The sequence below is a fragment of the Dermacentor albipictus genome, unplaced genomic scaffold, assembly GCF_038994185.2.
Source record: "Dermacentor albipictus isolate Rhodes 1998 colony unplaced genomic scaffold, USDA_Dalb.pri_finalv2 scaffold_146, whole genome shotgun sequence".
In the NCBI taxonomy this organism is placed as follows: Eukaryota; Metazoa; Arthropoda; class Arachnida; order Ixodida; family Ixodidae; genus Dermacentor; species Dermacentor albipictus.
In genome coordinates this window covers 1-5,620 of record NW_027225700.1, presented here as the reverse complement: position 1 = coordinate 5,620, position 5,620 = coordinate 1, and the positions used below count along the sequence as shown (strand labels likewise).

Below are 5,620 nucleotides of genomic sequence, written 5' to 3'. Positions count from 1 at the left end.
ACTACGGTACAACGTCGGCCAGGGCGGTACGGCCCCCTTATATGAGCAGCGATAAGTGACCAGATCTCCACGGGGCCGTACTCGTGCGACAAGGCGGCGTACTGCGCCGAGCCGAGCGCCAATATTTGGCCTTGGCACGGCCGATTTGAGCTCTCGCGATCGCCGCGGTACCGCCGCTCACCGATTCAAGGCACGCTAGCGCGGCCCCTTCGCCATTTTTCGAGTAAGAGTGCGAAAAGCGCGCGCGGCGTGCTCGTCGCCCCGGCTGACGTAGTCTCGGACTTAGTCTCGCTCACGCCGCCCCGGCTGACGTCGTCTCGGACTTAGTCGCGCTCACACCGCCCCGGCTCACGTGGTTTCGGACTTCCGTCTCTTCCGAGCGCTCGCGTCGTCGTGGGCACGATTCTCGAGTGCGGAGCGGTGCGCGGACACCACCACGAACACGCGCAAGCCGAAAATGGCACTACGGTACAACGTCGGCCAGGGCGGTACGGCCCCCTTATATGAGCAGCGATAAGTGACCAGATCTCCACGGGGCCGTACTCGTGCGACAAGGCGGCGTACTGCGCCGAGCCGAGCGCCAATATTTGGCCTTGGCACGGCCGATTTGAGCTCTCGCGATCGCCGCGGTACCGCCGCTCACCGATTCAAGGCACGCTAGCGCGGCCCCTTCGCCATTTTTCGAGTAAGAGTGCGAAAAGCGCGCGCGGCGTGCTCGTCGCCCCGGCTGACGTAGTCTCGGACTTAGTCTCGCTCACGCCGCCCCGGCTGACGTCGTCTCGGACTTAGTCGCGCTCACACCGCCCCGGCTCACGTGGTTTCGGACTTTCGTCTCTTCCGAGCGCTCGCGTCGTCGTGGGCACGATTCTCGAGTGCGGAGCGGTGCGCGGACACCACCACGAACACGCGCAAGCCGAAAACGGCACTACGGTACAACGTCGGCCAGGGCGGTACGGCCCCTTATAAGAGCAGCGATAAGTGACCAGACCTCCACGGGGCCGTACTCGTGCGACAAGGCGGCGTACTGCGCCGAGCCGAGCGCCAATATTTGGCTTTGGCACGGCCGATTTGAGCTCTCGCGATCGCCGCGGTACCGCCGCTCACCGATTCAAGGCACGCTAGCGCGGCCCCTTCGCCATTTTTCGAGTAAGAGTGGGAAAAGCGCGCGCGGCGTGCTCGACGCCCCGGCTGACGTCGTCTCGGACTTGGTCGACGCCCCGGCTGACGTAGTCTCGGACTTAGTCTCGCTCACGCCGCCCCGGCTGACGTCGTCTCGGACTTAGTCGCGCTCACACCGCCCCGGCTCACGTGGTTTCGGACTTTCGTCTCTTCCGAGCGCTCGCGTCGTCGTGGGCACGATTCTCGAGTGCGGAGCGGTGCGCGGACACCACCACGAACACGCGCAAGCCGAAAACGGCACTACGGTACAACGTCGGCCAGGGCGGTACGGCCCCTTATAAGAGCAGCGATAAGTGACCAGACCTCCACGGGGCCGTACTCGTGCGACAAGGCGGCGTACTGCGCCGAGCCGAGCGCCAATATTTGGCTTTGGCACGGCCGATTTGAGCTCTCGCGATCGCCGCGGTACCGCCGCTCACCGATTCAAGGCACGCTAGCGCGGCCCCTTCGCCATTTTTCGAGTAAGAGTGGGAAAAGCGCGCGCGGCGTGCTCGACGCCCCGGCTGACGTCGTCTCGGACTTGGTCGACGCCCCGGCTGACGTAGTCTCGGACTTAGTCTCGCTCACGCCGCCCCGGCTGACGTCGTCTCGGACTTAGTCGCGCTCACACCGCCCCGGCTCACGTGGTTTCGGACTTGCGTCTCTTCCGAGCGCTCGCGTCGTCGTGGGCACGATTCTCGAGTGCGGAGCGGTGCGCGGACACCACCACGAACACGCGCAAGCCGAAAACGGCACTACGGTACAACGTCGGCCAGGGCGGTACGGCCCCTTATAAGAGCAGCGATAAGTGACCAGACCTCCACGGGGCCGTACTCGTGCGACAAGGCGGCGTACTGCGCCGAGCCGAGCGCCAATATTTGGCCTTGGCACGGCCGATTTGAGCTCTCGCGATCGCCGCGGTACCGCCGCTCACCGATTCAAGGCACGCTAGCGCGGCCCCTTCGCCATTTTTCGAGTAAGAGTGGGAAAAGCGACCGCGGCGTGCTCGACGCCCCGGCTGACGTCGTCTCGGACTTAGTCGACGCCCCGGCTGACGTAGTCTCGGACTTGGTCTCGCTCACGCCGCCCCGGCTGACGTAGTCTCGGACTTGGTCTCGCTCACGCCGCCCCGGCTGACGTCGTCTCGGACTTAGTCGCGCTCACACCGCCCCGGCTCACGTGGCTTCGGACTTGGTCTCTTCGAGCGCTCGCAGCCAGGTCGGGGCCGACGCCGACGTCTGCGTGGGGCTTCAACGATTCCCGGCGCGACGCAATGCAACTGCGCGCAGGATGCCAGCGACTCCGCCGTGGCCGTGCGGCGGTGTACACGCAGAAGTTTCGTGAAGGGGTATCGAGCTCCCCGCCGCCCCGGCGGACGTGGTTTCGGACTTTAGCGCTCGCAGCGATCTCGCGGCGATCGCTGACGTCTGCGCGGTTTCAGGTGTGCTACGATGCAGCAGTCTGCCGCACGACAATTTACGGAAGCGAGTGCATTCCGCCCCGGCGGACGCGGCAGCGGACTTTGTGCCTGCGGGAGTGCTCTTGTTGCTGTAAAATTTGAACGGGTGCAGCTGCGCGAAGCAAGTGTACACATTTTCTCTCTCTCTCTCTCTCTCTCTGCCTCTGAGGCGACTGTAATTTTAATTTAAATGCAATTGGAGGCGGGAGCAACCTGATGAGAGTAGGCGGACTTCGGCACACCTTGTAGTTTAGAAATTGTTTTCAAGCTTTGAGGACATACACAATCGCGCCATCTGCTTTCCCCGTCTCTTTGGCACTTCATAGTGTGTGCAGCATGCTCTGCATTCCAAAGAAACGCGCCTGTTTCTCCCCCTCTCTCACGTTCTTCTTGTCTTTCTTGCTGCTCTTGTGAGAAGTTGCTATGCTCTTTACTCGCTGTAAAATAGAATGCTTGCGCGAGCCAACAACTTGCGTGTCTTTCTTTTTTTTTGTTGTTGTTGTTTTTTTCTCTCTTCCCAAGACGTTTCTGCCATTATTCACTAGCTCTCGTTCTTAGTATGCAACGAGCGTTAGCTCGCGCCATCTACCTTTCTTTCTGTATGGCGAAGGCCGTAGGTTTTCCTAGTTCCGCACACAGATGGCGCGGATGCGTTTTCGCGCCAGTTTCGAACGACCTCGCTGTACACATGTTTCTCATTTAAAAGTTTCAAAGGGGCTTGCGAAAGGGCGTGGTCCTTTTTTCTTGCGCAAGGCTGAGCTTTCCAGCTGTGCTTAAGCTATGCTAGCATGTGTGCGTATGTGTGTGTGTGTGTGTGTGTGTGTGTGTGTGTGTGTGTGCGTGCGCGCGCGCGCGTGCGTGCGCGTGCATATGTGTGCGTGTGTGTGTATACACGCACACGGTAAAGATGATGGGGTAGCGCTATTTCTTTCTTTCTTTCTTTCTTTTTAACAACACCTGTGCTCCACATGGCGATCTTCCTGCCCTCTATGTTTCCGGTTGGAAGGAGTGCGCAGCCTTTTCTATATTTATTTATTTTTTTTTTTCATTCTCTTTCATTCGTACATGAGGCGCGCTACCTAATTCTAGCGGTCGAATCGACACGTTGCAATCCGTCCCGGCCTGTGCCGTATGAAAACTTTCAGTGGGCCTTGCGGTAAATAAAAGGAAATGAGGGAAATGCGCGTAGTGTATTACACTTGCGCACGGGCTTGAAACGAAGGCCTCAAAGAAAGCCGCCTTGAGCGGTCGCATTCAGACGGAAGTAAGCATTCCCCTTGCGCGTGTTTTCCGCTCGCCTGTTCCGTTTTCTACGAGGTTGCCTTCGTTGGTTTTGCCTTGCGAACAAGCTTGCGCTCGGGTCTCGTTTCTACGCGACGGCGTTTCGTTAACAGTGAAAGACTGAGGCGTCGCGAGTTGATTCGCGAGATAGAGAGCATAGAGTCTCTAGACGGGCTGGGTTTTATAAGATTGCCCACGCTGTTGCTGAGGTTACCAATGTCGCCAGGGCACCCACAAGGCAGTGGTACAATGGAGTGAAGTGAAAGACATCGCTTCTCGGCCTTTTGGCTAAGATCAAAGTGTAGTATCTGTTCTTATCAGCTTAATATCTGATACGGGTTCTATATGGACCCACGATATTAAACCTATTTTTGGAAGTTGGCGGAGTGCTTGAAGCCTGCTTCACCTCCGCCGCAGGTCGGCCCGGTATTGCACTACCTCCGGGATCGGCCCCCGCTCACTTAGGTGAGACTTCATTCAATCAAAATGAAGAACACAAGCTCGAAGCGAGCACTCACGTGACACGCACCATTCCCATACTATACGCAACGATGCCGGTGTTTCTGAACGATTGTCTGCTGTAATGAGCCACTTGGGGGGGGGGGGGGGGGAAGGGTGATTAGCCGTGGGTTTTGCAATCAATGTAAGTCCCACTCAAAGCCAACACTGCATTTTGGAGTTCACTATCGCTTTGATCCGTAAACGACAGCAAGCTCGCCCTGCGAAAATCCGCTGCCCTAGTGGAAGAAAGGTTCCCTATGAAACAAAAATGGAGTGCCCGATTTCCGGCAACATTTTCGCTGCAGTGGGACCGAGCGCCTCGAAAACAAACTTGTCGTATGGCCAAGTGTGGCGAAATATATTCAAGGGTTCAGAGGTGCCTCAGCTTTCCAACCTGTATGTTATGAATACCTGTTGCTACCTTTTCGTCATCATCATCCTGCTGGCTACGACCACTGCAGGGCAAAGACCTCTCCCATTATTCTCCAAGCACCCCGGTCACGTGTAAGCCCGGTCACGGTCGCCGTCTAGTGCCTGCGCCCTTCCTAATCTAATCTGCCCTCCTAAATTTCCGCCACCCCGTGCTACGCTTCCCTTCTCTTGGAATTCAGTCGGTAACCCTTAATTGATGATCTTCCCCCCACATTGCATGCCCTGCGCACGCCCATTTCTTTTTCTTGGTTTAAACTAAGGTGTCATTAGCTCGCGTTTGTTCGCTCACCCCCCGAATCTGCTCTATTCTTATCCCCCGTAGCGCTACACCCATCATTCTTCTTTCCAAAGCTCGTCGCGTCGCCCTCAGTTACCCTTCGGTAATCCTTAAGGTCCTTCGTTGCGGCACTCGCGGCATCTTTCTCATTTAAATAAGGCTATTTCGTTCAGTTTTGGGGGAAAACTCAATGAGCTAGGCGCGATTGTGTCCCCGGCGCCGCTCTCAACAAGATGGCGGCGCCCAGGCTTTTTGCCTGGTGGTTCGGCTTGACGCAGAACACGCCTGCAGGGCAGTGAAGCCGCATTGAAGGGGCAACGAGCGGCGCAGTGAAGCGCATGCTCGGGCGAAAAAACGCGAACATCAGCCAAAAATACAACCAAATGGCCAAATACGAATTTCCGTTATGGGAAATTGGAGTTCAGTTGGCGCGTTGCGCTCGCCTAAGGTAAAGAACATAAATGCGAGTGCCACATCAGCCAAGTCAATGCTGAGGATCGCGTATCATTTCT

The 5,620-nt window shown here is 57.4% G+C and overlaps 1 non-coding gene across 1 annotated transcript; it reads left to right on the top strand.

Moving 5' to 3' along the window:
• The first annotated feature begins 4,166 nt into the window (after nucleotides 1–4,166).
• LOC139053507 (U2 spliceosomal RNA) lies at nucleotides 4,167–4,358 on the top strand. Its single transcript, XR_011510524.1, has one exon. It is a non-coding gene; the product is annotated as a U2 spliceosomal RNA (small nuclear RNA).
• The last annotated feature ends 1,262 nt before the right edge of the window (nucleotides 4,359–5,620 follow it).